The sequence below is a fragment of the Acomys russatus genome, chromosome 12 (assembly GCF_903995435.1).
Source record: "Acomys russatus chromosome 12, mAcoRus1.1, whole genome shotgun sequence".
Classification (NCBI taxonomy): Eukaryota; Metazoa; Chordata; class Mammalia; order Rodentia; family Muridae; genus Acomys; species Acomys russatus.
Window position 1 is genome coordinate 2472319 of NC_067148.1, and position 15583 is coordinate 2487901.

Here is a 15583-nt window from a genome sequence, read left to right on the forward strand (position 1 = left end):
ATTTATATGTGTATCTATATTTTAAAATATTATTTTATGTGTGACAATGAAAATAGCCTCGCTGTGTTTCTCCATCTGTCTCTATGTATATATTTACATATGTATACACATGTGCACAATGAATAGATGCATGTATCACTCTAGCTGTGGGTGATGTTATTTAGCACTCACTCATGTGTGGCTGCTGTAACTTTTTCTGAGCTTCATATTTATGTATGAAGTGATCAGACATACAGAAAATACAAGGCATCTGTGCTCAACACAGAAGTCTAATCAGTCTTGCTATATTTTCTTGAAACCCAAGGATTGCCTGTACCTTCAGTGAGCTCATCAGAGCTGTAGTCTCAGGACCATGTCCTACTGAATCCTAACCTACATTAGCATAAAATCTCTTCCTTGCAACTTATCCTTTTAAAAAGGAAAGGCACGCCCAGCTGAGCCTCTCCCTGTCTTTCCTGTTTACTGCCTCCTTGAGTTAACGCTGTCCTGTGCTGATTTCTCTCCTTCCTCCTATACTTCACTTCATTTTCTTTTTAGTGAACTCAAAGTAGGTCAAGGCAGACCTGACTAGCCACAGTGAGACTGTGTGAACTTTATTTATTTACAGTTCTAATGATTGAGCCCAGACCTTGTGCAGGCTAGGGAAACATTTCTGTCACCAAACTACACCTTTACCCATTGTCTATATTGTCATTACACACACACACACACACACACACACACACACACACACACACACCTATGCACAGGCATATGTGTATATGTCTATGTCTCATTTTATCCTGTAAATACCTAGTTCTCAGGTCACCTTGTGATACTTACCATTGCAGAGATCACTCCTTCTGTGAACTTCCACATTTCCTAACCTATTTCATTGGGCTGTTTGTCTGTCCCAGGGTTGCAATTCTTTCCATTACTATAGCTTTATTTTTAAAATAAAGGTTTTGAGTGTGCGTGAGAAGTGCATCTGATGCTGAGTGCTGAGTTGCGCATGCTCCCTATCTACACTAGGCTTTCTAACTGTGCGTGAACACAGCGCATGCTCCCTATCTACACTAGGCTTCTAACTGTGCGTGAACACAGCGCATGCTCCCTATCTACACTAGGCTTCTAACTGTGCGTGAACACAGCGCATGCTCCTTATCTACACTAGGCTTCTAACTGTGCGTGAACACAGCGCATGCTCCTTATCTACACTAGGCTTCTAACTGTGCGTGAACACAGCGCATGCTCCCTATCTACTGTGCGTGAACACAGCGCATGCGCCCTATCTACACTAGGCTTCTAACTGTGCGTGAGAACAAGCATGTCCAGTTCTCTAGGGATTTCGTTCTTTCATTTAATCTGGTAGCGCAGAAGGTAGACTTGTGATTGTCGTGTCTTTTCTTTGTGTGGCTCTCTGAAACTGCTGGGCATATTTTGATGCTGTTGTTTGGTGCCTGTAAGTTTAGAATTGTATCCTATGATTTTCTTCTTTTTTTTTTTTTCCTTTGATTTTCTTATGCAATACCTTAGCACTAAAGAGAGGCTTTGACCTTAACTCTACTGCACTTGATTTAACACAGCTAGACAAAATTTCTCCTTTCTTATATTTGAGGAGTTCCATTTAACCCTTTTTGTGTCCTCATATTTTAGGTATATAAATGGATTTTTACTATTATATTATGTCTCATAATATTTAATGAGAAAATGTAGTTATATCTGATTTGTTCATGTGTGGTATTATACACTTGATTCCCCTTTTTTTTAGGTTTTTGTTGTTTTGTTTTGTTTTTTGGCTACGTCTATCTCTGAGTGTGTCCTTCTCTTTCTTCTGTAATTTGTTTGGCATGAGAGAGAGAGAGAGAGAGAGAGAGAGAGGGGGGGGGTATTCTTGTGCTGGTGGAAGATGTATTTTTATTTGGTCCTCTACTAATTTGAAAGTTATACTCAAATTTTATTTGGAAGGGTTTTTTTTTTTTCCCACCTAAAATGCCTACTGTCTGCTTATTCAGATAGCTAATGGATTATGTGTGTCTGTAAAAACACAGAGGATAGAGCTGAGAATACATCCTGGGGAAAGGCCTTGGGTTTGGGTAGCTTATTGACAGGCCAGGCTAAAAAGGGAGTCCTCCAGAAAGCTAAGGCTGTTACACTAACAAACATCAGTAGTTTAAGGGCAGGCTGAGCCCAGGAAAAAGCAAGAAAGGGATGTGGAAAAAACTGATTAGAACAAGAGATAATGGTCTCAGAAATCAAGGGAAGTTTCAAGTAACAATAATCCCAGAGTCTTATCAGTTTGGTGACCTTCTCAAGAACATTTAAAGCAGAATAGGTATTATAGTGAACTTGATGATGGCAGAATACAGGTATGGCATTTCTGTGTTCATATTAGGAAGAAAGCATAGAGAAAGGTGGGAGAATTTGGAACAATTTAGAGCAACAAGATAAAAATGGGATCCAACAAGGTGGGGGCTGCTACAGGAGGGTGGAGTTTGGATAGCATCCTACAAGGTGGGGGGCTGCTACAGGAGGGTGGAGTTTGGATAGCATCCTACAATGTGGGGGTGGCTGCTACAGGAGGGTGGAGTATTGGATAGCATCCTACAAGGTGGGGGGCTGCTACAGGAGGGTGGAGTATTGGATAGCATCCATCAAGGTGGGGGGGCTGCTACAGGAGGGTGGAGTATTGGATAGCATCCTACAAGGTAGGGGGGGCTGCTACAGGAGGGTGGAGTATTGGATAGCATCCTACAAGGGGGGGGGCTGCTACAGGAGGGTGGAGTATTGGATAGCATCCTACAAGGTGGGGGGGGCTGCTACAGGAGGATGGAGTATTGGATAGCATCCTACAAGGTGGGGGGCTGCTACAGGAGGGTGGAGTATTGGATAGCATCCTACAAGGTGGGGGGGGGCTGCTACAGGAGGATGGAGTATTGGATAGCATCCTACAAGGTGGGGGGCTGCTACAGGAGGGTGGAGTATTGGATAGCATCCTACAAGGTGGGGGGGCTGCTACAGGAGGGTGGAGTTTGGATAGCATCCTACAAGGTGGGGGGGGGGCTGCTACAGGAGGGTGGAGTATTGGATAGCATCCTACAAGGTGGGGGGGGGCTGCTACAGGAGGGTGGAGTATTGGATAGCATCCTACAAGGTGGGGGGCTGCTACAGGAGGGTGGAGTATTGGATAGCATCCTACAAGGTGGGGGGCTGCTACAGGAGGGTGGAGTATTGGATAGCATCCTACAAGGTGGGGGGGGCTGCTACAGGAGGGTGGAGTATTGGATAGCATCCTACAAGGTGGGGGGGCTGCTACAGGAGGGTGGAGTATTGGATAACATCCTACAAGGTAGGGGGCTGCTACAGGAGGGTGGAGTATTGGATAGCATCCTACAAGGTGGGGGGCTGCTACAGGAGGGTGGAGTATTGGATAGCATCCTACAAGGTAGGGGGGGCTGCTACAGGAGGGTGGAGTATTGGATAGCATCCTACAAGGTAGGGGCGGCTGCTACAGGAGGGTGGAGTATTGGATAGCATCCTACAAGGTAGGGGGGGCTGCTACAGGAGGGTGGAGTATTGGATAGCATCCTACAAGGTGGGGGGAGCTGCTACAGGAGGGTGGAGTATTGGATAGCATCCTACAAGGTAGGGGGCTGCTACAGGAGGGTGGAGTATTGGATAGCATCCTACAAGGTGGGGGGCTGCTACAGGAGGGTGGAGTTTGGATAGCATCCTACAAGGTGGGGGGCTGCTACAGGAGGGTGGAGTATTGGTTAGCATCCTACAAGGTGGGGGGCTGCTACAGGAGGGTGGAGTATTGGATAGCATCCTACAAGGTGGGGGCTGCTACAGGAGGGTGGAGTTTGGATAGCATCCTACAAGGTGGGGGGCTGCTACAGGAGGGTGGAGTATTGGATAGCATCCTACAAGGTGGGGGGCTGCTACAGGAGGGTGGAGTATTGGATAGCATCCTACAAGGTGGGGGGGCTGCTACAGGAGGGTGGAGTTTGGATAGCATCCTACAAGGTGGGGGGCTGCTACAGGAGGGTGGAGTATTGGATAGCATCCTACAAGGTAGGGGGCTGCTACAGGAGGGTGGAGTATTGGATAGCATCCTACAAGGTGGGGGCTGCTACAGGAGGGTGGAGTTTGGATAGCATCCTACAAGGTGGGGGGGCTGCTACAGGAGGGTGGAGTTTGGATAGCATCCTACAAGGTGGGGGGCTGCTACAGGAGGGTGGAGTATTGGATAGCATCCTACAAGGTGGGGGGCTGCTACAGGAGGGTGGAGTTTGGATAGCATCCTACAAGGTGGGGGGGCTGCTACAGGAGGGTGGAGTTTGGATAGCATCCTACAAGGTGGGGGGCTGCTACAGGAGGGTGGAGTATTGGATAGCATCCTACAAGGTAGGGGGGGCTGCTACAGGAGGGTGGAGTATTGGATAGCATCCTACAAGGTGGGGGGCTGCTACAGGAGGGTGGAGTTTGGATAGCATCCTACAAGGTGGGGGGCTGCTACAGGAGGGTGGAGTTTGGATAGCATCCTACAAGGTGGGGGGCTGCTACAGGAGGGTGGAGTATTGGATAGCATCCTACAAGGTAGGGGGGCTGCTACAGGAGGGTGGAGTATTGGATAGCATCCTACAAGGTGGGGGGCTGCTACAGGAGGGTGGAGTTTGGATAGCATCCTACAAGGTGGGGGGCTGCTACAGGAGGGTGGAGTTTGGATAGCATCCTACAAGGTGGGGGGCTGCTACAGGAGGGTGGAGTTTGGATAGCATCCTACAAGGTGGGGGGCTGCTACAGGAGGGTGGAGTATTGGATAGCATCCTACAAGGTAGGGGGGGCTGCTACAGGAGGGTGGAGTTTGGATAGCATCCTACAAGGTGGGGGGCTGCTACAGGAGGGTGGAGTTTGGATAGCATCCTACAAGGTGGGGGGCTGCTACAGGAGGGTGGAGTATTGGATAGCATCCTACAAGGTGGGGGCTGCTACAGGAGGGTGGAGTATTGGATAGCATCCTACAAGGTGGGGGGCTGCTACAGGAGGGTGGAGTTTGGATAGCATCCTACAAGGTGGGGGGCTGCTACAGGAGGGTGGAGTATTGGATAGCATCCTACAAGGTGGGGGCTGCTACAGGAGGGTGGAGTTTGGATAGCATCCTACAAGGTAAAGGGCTGCTACAGGAGGGTATCAGATAGCATCACTTTTTACCCAGGATGAGGTTCCTGTTGGTCTTAGCTTTCTGTAATTGCAGCACAATGTTAATCATGTAGTGCAATATCCCCAGGGAATAAACAGTCATATAGAGAGCCAGACTGTGACTTAGTCCCCTCATTTCATGATGCCGAGCTTCTTTAGAGTGCAGGCAGACTTTGATTGCTGCACTTTTCTTTATTACACTCTACAGGTAGTACATTTTGCACAAATTGAGCTGATGTAGCAACCTTGAATTGGCCAAATGCGTTTTTTTTCTAACTGGTTTTTGGCATTTTATACACCAAGGTTGTTGGAACAGCATCATGCTATTCTAACTTAATAGACTGCTATATAATACAAGCTAAACACCATATGCACTGAAAAATGGGAGAGCTCATGTCACTATATTATGCTAGTGGCTGTATTTATTGGAGTGGTCTATAACCAAGTCCACAAATCTTTAAAATAAGCTTTTTTTTTTTAAACTATCCCAGCTATAAAGAATTAGAACTTCTCTTAGTGCTCCAACCATGGGCACTCCTGCCAGCCAGGCCCTGATTCGGTAGCACAGGTACCAAATGCATGAGAGCCACAGAGACTCCACACAGCACCATGGATTGAGTTTAGAAGGAAACTGGAACATGACACGTGTCTATAATTCCGATGGAGGAAGTTTAAGAAGGCTGAGCTCCTGTGCTAACTTTTCACATGGTTATCAATATTCTGCAGGTTTCACTTACAGACTCTTACTTTAAAAATTTTATAATGCACCTGCATCTTCTTTGTGTTGATTTTGTGTATTTGTTCTGTTTCCCAACATGGGGTGGGGGGTTGGGCAAGGTCTTTCTTTGTAGCCCAGGCTTACCTACATGATGCCTCTACCTCACACTCAAATCATGGGATTGTAGGAGTGTATCACTTTGCCTGGCTCATAGTTTTAATATAAGGGGAAAAAAAGAAGTAGATTTAGCCCTGTCATATTTCTTAGAAATCTATCACTCTAATAAACAGGGCTTTTTTTTTTCTTCAGCTTCTTGCTCTGTTAATTACTACTCTACTTACAGTGGACATGCCAGTTCTCCCTCTGGGCTAACTTCAGAGTTACTGTTTAAAGGATAAGTGGTGACATCCTTGATGTAGTCAGCAGTTTGCCAAGTGCTTTTGTTGTGTTGCCTAGCTTCATCATTTTCTTTTCTGTTGATTTTTGTTGTTGTTGTTCATTTTGCATCCTGATTGTAAGCCCCTACCCTCCTCTCCTGGTCCCACCCTCCCTCGCTCTTCCCCTATCTACCCTCCCCTACTCCTCAGAAACAGGGATCCCCACTGCCCAACCTACCCCAGCACATCAAGCCCCATCAGGACTGAGTGCATCATCTCCCACTAAGGCCTGGCAAAGCGGCCCCACCAGCTGAAAATGATTAAAAAAAAAAAGAAAAAGAAAAGCAAAAACAGGCAACAAAGTCCATGTCATAGACAGCCCCCTGTCCCTATACTAGGGGACCCACATGACGACCAAGCTACCCATTGCTTACATATATTCCCAGGAGCCTACCCTGTTGTAGGTCTCCAGCTTGCCTCAGAGACACCCCCTCCACCCCTCTCTTGGTTTCTCTTCTCTCTCCAAGCCCCCTGGCCTCCTGCGCCCAATCTCCCCAGATCTGATCCCCCAGTCTCATTTCCTTCCCAACTCCCTCTTCTACTCTGGTCCCTGTCTTCATCCACTTCCCTGTCTATCCTGTTTCCCCTTATCAGTGAGATTGAAGCATCCTCCCTTGGGCCTTCATTGTTATGTAGCTTCTTTGTGTCTGTGAATTGTTGTATGGTTATCCTGTACTGTATGGCTGATATCTGCTTATAAGTAAGTACATACCATATGCATCTTTCTGGGTCTGGGTTACCTCACTCAGGATGGTCTTTTCTAGTTCTATTCATTTGTCTGCAATTTTCATGATTTCCTTGTTTTTAATAGCTGAGTAGCATCCCATTGTATAAATGCACAATATTTCTTATCCATTTTTCAGTCGAGGGACATCTGGGTTATTTCCAGTTTCTAGCTATTATGAGCTATTATGAGCATTGTTGAGCACAAGTACCTGTGTGGTATGGAGGAACATCTTTCAGGTGTATGCCGAGGAGTAGTATAGCTGGGCCTTGAGGTAGAACTATTCCCAATTTTCTGAGAAAGCACCAGATTGGTTTCTAAAGAGATTGTACAAATTTGCACTCCCACCAGAAAATGGAAGAGTGTTGCCTTGTCTCCACATCCTTGCCAGCGTGTGCTGTCACTTGAGTTTTTGATCTTAGTCATTCCGATGTAAGATGGAATCTCAGAGTCATTTTGATTTGCATTTCCCTAATAACTAAAGACATTGAGTATTTCCTTAGATGTTTCTCAGTCATTTGATATTTCTCTGTTAAGAATTCTTTGTTTAGCTCTGTACCCCATTTCTTAATTGGATTATTTGGTTGGTGGTGTTTAATTTCTTGAATTCTTTATATATTTTGTATATTAGCCCTTTGTTGGATGTAGGATTGGTGAAGATCTTTCCCCGATCTATAGGCTGCCATTTTGTTCTATTGGTAATGTCCTTTGCCTTACAGAAGCTTTTCAGATTCACAAGGTCCCATTTATTAATTGTGATCTTAGAGCCTGGGCTGTTGGAGTTCCATTCAGGAAGTTGTCTCATGTGCCAATGGGTTCAAGGCTTTTCCCTACCTTTTCTTCTAATAGATTTAGTGTGTCCAGTTTTATGTTAAGGTCTTTGACTCACTTTGACTTGAGTTTTTTGCAAAGTGATAAATATGATTCTATTTGCATTTTTTATTCATGTTGATATCCAGTTAGACCAGCACCATTTATTGAAGATGCTATCTTTTCCCCATTTTATGGTTTGACTTTTTGTCAAAATTAAGTGTCCCATCGGTGTGTGTGGTTTTTTTTCTGGGTCTTCGATTCCATTCCATTGATCCACCAGTCTGTGTCTGTGCCAGTACTATGCAGTTTTTATTACTATTGCTGTGTAGTACAGCCTGAGATGAGAGATGGAGGTACCTCCAGAAGATCTTTCATTATACAGATATTGTTTCAGCTATTTTGGTTTTTTTATTTTTCCATATGAAGTTGAGGCTTTTTCTTTAAAAGTCTGTAAAGAATTGTGTTGGTACTTTGATAGGAACTGTATTGAGTCTGTACATTGCTTTGGGTAAGGTGGCCATTTTTACTCTGTTAATTCTACCAATCCATGAGCAAGGAACACCTTTCTGTTGCTTTTTATATGGCATTTATATAGATTTCTCCTTTTGTTTTGTTTTGTTTTGCTTATTGAAACAGGGTTCCTCTGTATAACCTTGGCTATCCTGGAACTTAATATGTAGGCAAGGCTGACCTTGGACTCAAATCTGCCTGTCTCTGTCTCCTAAGGGCTGGGATTAAAGGGGTGTGCCACCACAGCCCAGCTGTATAGATTTCTTGAGAAGGACTAGCTTATGTTTTCTAAACTTCTGCACTGAAGTAGCTGGCAACTGTGGGACAATAAAAGTGTCTGTAGCATATTCTCTATCTGTTGACCTATGATGTCTTTGAGATTTTTTGAAAATATATTCCAACCTCATTCATATAATAATTTTGTAATATTTCATTCTATGCTCCAGATGTGTGTGTGTGTGTGTGCAAGTATATACACATATATGCCTTTAATTGACCTCTGTCTTTTCTAGCCCTCTTACATGTGTGTCTACTGTGTTATATTTTCCTTTTAAGTATAATTCACTTTGACTCTCACCCTCTTTATCTCTAACTTTATAATCTATTTTCCTGAAATCATTATATGAATTTTTTCTCAACTTGACACTTTCCATTTTAAGTTAACATTACACTTAAGTTAATCTGAATAACTTTACTCAGATTATTCAGATATTCAGATTGATTTAGGGAGTTTTTAACATTGTTATTTATATTAGAATAAGCAGAAAAATAAAAACAAAAAAGGAAAACATCATCAAAATTCCTACCCTTACACAATTTCTGTGCAACTGGACTTTTTTCTGTTAGCCTGTACAATACTCATAAATTAGCATTGTATTAAATATCCTTTGGTGTTTCAAATAAGTGTAGATTAGCATCAGTAGTTGAATCATAGCATTTCATTATGTGGATTTTATATAACTTAATTCTTATTGAATTGCTTCTCGGTAAAGTGGAGATAACAAAATCATAAGTTTATTGAAAACATTAAATATCAATATTAAAATATAAATATGAATGAAAAATTGATCAAAAATTTAACACCATGAAAAGCCCATGGCATAGGTCAGTCACAGGGTTCTTACCGTTAACTGCTTCACAGTTAACATTGGTGAGTTAACCTGTGTGCTTTTGGAACCCTGGATTTTATAGTTTTTTTGCTATCCAATAGTTTTAAAGATCTGCTAGGCAAGGTTTCATCATTTCTCTTTCTGTGTTTGAAACTTTCATATGTCTGTACTTAGTTTTCTAGTCAGGATATACAGTTATGTAAAACCAGATATTATTTTTGACTATCCCATCTGTTATTTTCTTTTTTTTTTAATTTTATTTTTTATTTTTGGTTTTTGTTTGTTTGTTTCTTTTTAAAGACAAGGTTTCTCTGTATAACAGCTCTGGCTGTCCTGGAACTCGCTCTGTGGTATAGGCTGGCCTTGAACTCACAGAGATCCACCTGCCTGTGCCTCTCAAGTGCTAGGATTAAAGGCCTGTGCCACCACTACTGGGCTCATCTGTTATTTTCTCCTGAGAGTTATTAGAGATAGTGTCTACTTTAGGTTTGGGGGATTTTGTTTTGTTTTTTCCTTGTTATTTTTTGCTTTGTTATGCTTCTACTGTCATAGTTTCTTAAACTTACATAATATTTTATTTGTATATTTTCAGAGATTTCATATGAGAATTAAGAAGTTTGGTATGAATACAAATAAAGAATTCAGAAAATCACCAGGACCTTCTTGGTAAGTCCTGCCTTTTTTTTTCTTTTCTTTTCTTTTTCTTTTTTTTTTTTTTACTAAAAGATCTTTAATTTTTTTAAATGCACAATTTGAAATATTTGTTATTTGTTGCATAATTAGAAATTTCTCATACTACTTTTCTCTTTATTTTTCCTTAAAGCTTTGGACTGCCTCTGTCAACTGGTATGTTCTGCCCCTGTTTTGAGTATTGCATGAGTGCGAGTAAGCATGTGTGAAGCCGCAGCACATCCAACACTGATAAACCTGTGGCACTGTCCTGCTCCAGGAGAGCCCTGGGAGAGCTGTGAACATAACATCAGTGCACGGCTGGGTTCTTTACTTTGTTTGCTATTGAACTTTTTGTTAGAATTGAGCCATTAAGGAAGTAAAGCATTTTTTATTTTATTGCACCTCTAGGCACATATTTTTCCTGTCTTTTCATTGTTAAAGTGCAGTAAATAAAAATAACTATTTATTAATAATTTCTTAAGGGGACAGTGAGCAAGTTAAGGAAAAAGATTTTGATTAGTAATTATGAGAAGATCAATAAAGGAATTAGTAAAAATTACTAGGGTAGATATTGGAAACACTTTAAGATAAGTTTTCTGAGTGTTTCAGTGTAAGGAAAAATTCACAGTAGCAAACGATAGAGTAATTAGGGAAGAACATTATAAAATTTGGGAACTGTACACTCCTAATTGTATATTTCCAAATAGTGTGTTTTAAAAAGTATAAAGACTTTAAGTGCTATATGTTATTATGTTTGATTTTTATAATTATAGACTAATAATCTATAATAAGAAATATGAAAAATAATATATTTAATATCATTTTATGTTGTACATTTTTTCTTTCAATGATTCCTTGCAAGATCTTTTTTCTTTTATTTATTTTTTAAAATTATAATTACAACATTTACCTCTTCCCTTTTCTCCCTTCAAACCTTCCCATGTGCTCATCCTTTCTTTCAAATTCATGGCCTCTCTTTTTCATTATTTTTATTGCATACATATCTATTCCTAAATATAGCCTGCTATGTCTGTGTGTTACTTGTATGGATGTTTTAGGACTGGCCATCAGGGTAACCCATTTAGGTACTGTGCCCTAAGGAAGAGTATTTCTTCCACTTTCAGCATTCTTTAGTTGCCTATAGTTCTTTGTGTAAGGTTGAGACCTTTTGCCCCACTCTCCACTTTGGCATGTCTATTTTGGGGTCTGTGTTCAGCTCACATTTGGACAGTCATGTTGGTGAGACTGTGTGGGTGTAGCTTCTGAAACTACTAGGAGACACAAGCTCCCTTGTCCTGCTCTTAATGTCTTTCCAACCGCCTTCAACACTGTTCCCTGAGCCTTAGGTACAGGGGATGTTTGTAGATGTATCAGTTGGGACTTGACTCCACAATGCTTCATTTTGATTGGTTGTATTTTTCTGTAGTGGTGCTTTCTGTTGCAAAAGTAAGTTTCCTTGATGAGGCATGGCCACTGTACTTATCTCTGGGAATAAGGTTAGATATTTAGGAAGTAGGTCCTTGTCCACTTTGACATATTTATTGCTGTCATGCTTAGGCAGTCAAATTGCAAGAGTTTATGGGTGCAGCTTCTGACATTACTAGGAGAAATAGTCTCACAGCAAACTCCCTGGTCCTCTGGTGCTTACAGTCTGTCTTTCTGTCCCTCTTTTTCTGTTGCAAAGACGTTTCCTCGATGAGGGATCATGACTACACTTATCTTTAGACAGAAAGATACATATTTAGAATTAGTTAGGTGTTACTCTAGTTCAGCAAATTGGCAGGAAAAGGTTCTCCTCCAAGATCCATGACTTCATTAGTCCTCAGTAGTTGCCTAAGTTTACAGTTCTAGGCATGATTTTCCTCTTGATGAGGGATTCTTTTTGCTGTTGTTGTTCATTTGTTTTTTTCAAGACAGGGTTTCTCTGTGTAGCCTTGGCTGTCCTGGACTCACTTTGTACACTAGGCCGGCCTCAAACTCACAGAGATCCGCCTGCCTCTGCCTGCCAAGTACTAGGATTAAAGGCGTGAGCCACCACACCTGACTTTGATGAGTGATTCTTAAGCCCTATTAGAGAAAAAGAAGGGAGAGAGGTAAAAGTAAGGATGTATAAAAAGCAATAATATATCATAGAGTTATCCACCTTAAAAACTATAATGCCAATAACTATGCATAAACATATATATGTGACAATGCTTCCTCTAAGAGTTAAAGACCACATAACAAAAGCCTCAACACCAAACTGGAAAAGCCCTCTTTTTAGTTCTGTTTATTAGGGTTGTTCAAGAGATCCTCAAAGCATTATTGGCTGTTAGTGGTTACCACGAGGTATACATGCCACTATTGCACCTTGAGATCATTGTCCTTGCCGTTCAGGTCATTATCTGGTTCACAGGCATCATAGGCTTCTGTTACCATGGAAACTAGTCCTCCAGGAGGAAGATTTCAGGTCAGTTCCAGCTCAGGGGCCTCTGGGCCTGGGTCTGAAGTGCATGGAGTCTTCAATAATAGGGAGTACCTTCCACCTCTCTCACGCGAGCAGCTGAGAGCAGTAGTAATGGCCTTTAATATTTCAAGACTCTCTTGGATAACCCTGGCCAACAAGAAGGCTTCTCCAGCCCGGTGTTAGGGTTTTTTGTTTGTTTGTTTGTTTTTTTGTTTTGTTTTGTTTTGTTTTTGGTGGTCTTTAATAGGAGCATTACCAGCCAAGATGACGAAATTCCATTTAAATTGTGTATGTATATTTATACATAGAATTACATGCCCTATAAGTTTTGATGTAGTCTGTATTCTGTTTGCAATCTTTTATTGAGCTTTTTAAGAGTTTATGTTCATCAGGGATTTTGGCTTATAGTTCTCTTTCTCTTGCCTTTTTGTTGTTACCTGGTTTCTGCTTTCTCTCTCTCTCTCTCTCTTTTTTTTTTTTTTTTTTTTTTTGAACAGCTTAAGGATTGCTTGTAGGTCTTATTTGAAAGTCTGATAGAATTCTGCTGCATCCTTACATCCATCTGGGTGTGGCCTCTTTATTTTCTGAAAGGCTATTTATTACTATTTCAAGCTCCTCCTTTTTTATGATCTGTTTAGGTTGCTGGATTCTTGATTTAGTTTTGGTGATTTGGCTATATCTAGAAATTTATCCATTTCTATTATGTTTTCCAGCTTAATGGAGTACGCTTTTAAAATATTTTCTTGTAATATTTTGAGTTTCTTTAGCATTGGTTATACAAATGTTTCCTGTTCATGCCTGACTCCTTTACTCTGGGTCCTCTCTTTCTTTTGGTTAGTGAGACCAAGGCTCTGACAACCTTTATCTTTTCTAGAAAAGAGCTATGAGATTTCTTGATTATTTGGATTTTTTCCTTTCTTTCTATTGTATTGATATCAGCTCTACATTTATTATTTCTTGTCATGAATTTTAAGTGATTCCAATTTGGTTTCTTCTGGTTTTATTCCCCAAATTTTTTAGTTGCATCATTAAGCCATTTTATTTGTGCTGTTTCTGATTTTTTAAAATAGTAGTTAGAGCTATAAATTTCCTTCATGAAACTGCTTCCAGTGTGTTACAAAGGTTACATTGTGGGTTATTTGAGGATTTTTTATTTGTTTTGTTTTGTGTTTTGTGGTGTTTTTTTTTTTTAAAGTTAGTTCCAGGGAATTTTCTTGATTTCTTCCTTAACTCATTCAACTATGAGTTGTTTAATCTCTATTAGTGTATTTACTAGAGGTTTGTTTGCTGTCAATTTGAAGTTTTATTGCATTGTTGTCAGATAGGGTAGGAGCAGTAAATTCAATTTTTTAAATCATGTTTTGTGTCCCAGGATCTGGTCTATTTTAGAAAGGCTGTGTGCTGCTGAGTAGAATGTGGTATTTTTGGTGTTTGGATAGAATACTCTATAGATATCTATTAAATCCCTTTGATTTAGAATGTCAACTCCATTATTTCTCTGCTTATTTTTTTTGTATGGATGATGTGTCTATTGTGGAAGCTGGTTATTAAATAATATCCTATTAAGAAAGGGATGCTAATGTTTTTATATCCCATAGTGTACTTTTTTGTGGAATTGCCTTCATCAGAGTTAGGTGCGTAAAGTTTTAGGGTGGTAATGTCTTCTTGGTTAACTATTTCTTTGATTAGAATCAAATGTCCCTCTTTATCTCTCATTAGTTTTAGTTTGATGAAATATCCTTTGTCAGATAATGGGATAGCACTGCCTATTTGCTTCCTGGTACTAAAGTGCTGACTATCTTCAAAGCTAAGATGTGTTTCTTGTAGACTATAGCTTCTTGGTCCTTTCAACCAGTCTAATTTACAGTTAGTATTGAGATATGTGTGTTAATTACAGTTAGTTATCATGTTATTGGTTTTGGTGTTGTTTGTGTGGTCAGTGATATTTTGTGTTTTAATAATTATGGCTTTGTATTATTCTAGGCTTTTTCTTCTCTCAGTATATCCACTGAGAGCTCACCTGTTATTCTAATGGGTTTTCCTTTATATGTGGTCTGCATTTCTGTTGTAGCCTTCAACACACTTTTGTTTATGTATATTTACTGTTCCAATTGTGATATTCTGTGGGGGTTTTCTTTTCTGGTCTTGTCTATTTCATGTTATGTGTGCTTCTTGTGGCTCTATGCATGCCTTTTTATTTTGGGGAAGGATGTTTTTGTCTATGATCTCCTTGAAGATCTGGTTCATGCCATTGACTTGGGATTATTTTCTCTCATTTATTCCTGTAAATTGTAGGTTTGGGTGTTTTGTTGTTGTTTTTCAAGGTGTCACACATTTCCTTTATGTTCCTTTCCTATGCTTTATTTATATATATACATATATATATATATATATACACACACATATATATATATATGTGTTCCTTTCCTATGCTTTTATTTATATATATATATATATATTCCTTTGCTCAATTTTCAAGTCCTGATATTCTAGCTTCTGCTTGTAAGGCTTTTCTTGAGTTTTCTAGGTGAGTTGCTGATTTTTTAAATTTCATCATTATTTCAACTTGAGTCTTCTTCAATGCTTTCATCTCCCTATTGAATTCTGTTCTCAAATCCTGGATTGTCTTTGCCATTTCCATCCTTTGAATTTCTTGGGTGTCACTCCGACATTTATTCTCCTTTCATTCTTTCTCTGTAATTTTATTGAGCTGTTTCTTTTTGTCTTTTAACTCCTTGGATTCTTTGATGAAGTTTATTGCTGTTCTTTTAAATTCTGTGACCTGGTTTTATCTAGGTCATTTTCATTGCAAACATTTCCACAGGGTGGATAGGTTTTGGGGAAAAGAGAGTGCCTTGATCTTTTATATTGTTGATATTTTTACAATGAAATCTGCATGTGTGGATTTCTTTCGTTAGTTCTAAATCTAATACAGATAGATCAGGGTGTGGGCAGAAGAGAGTGAGTGTGAGT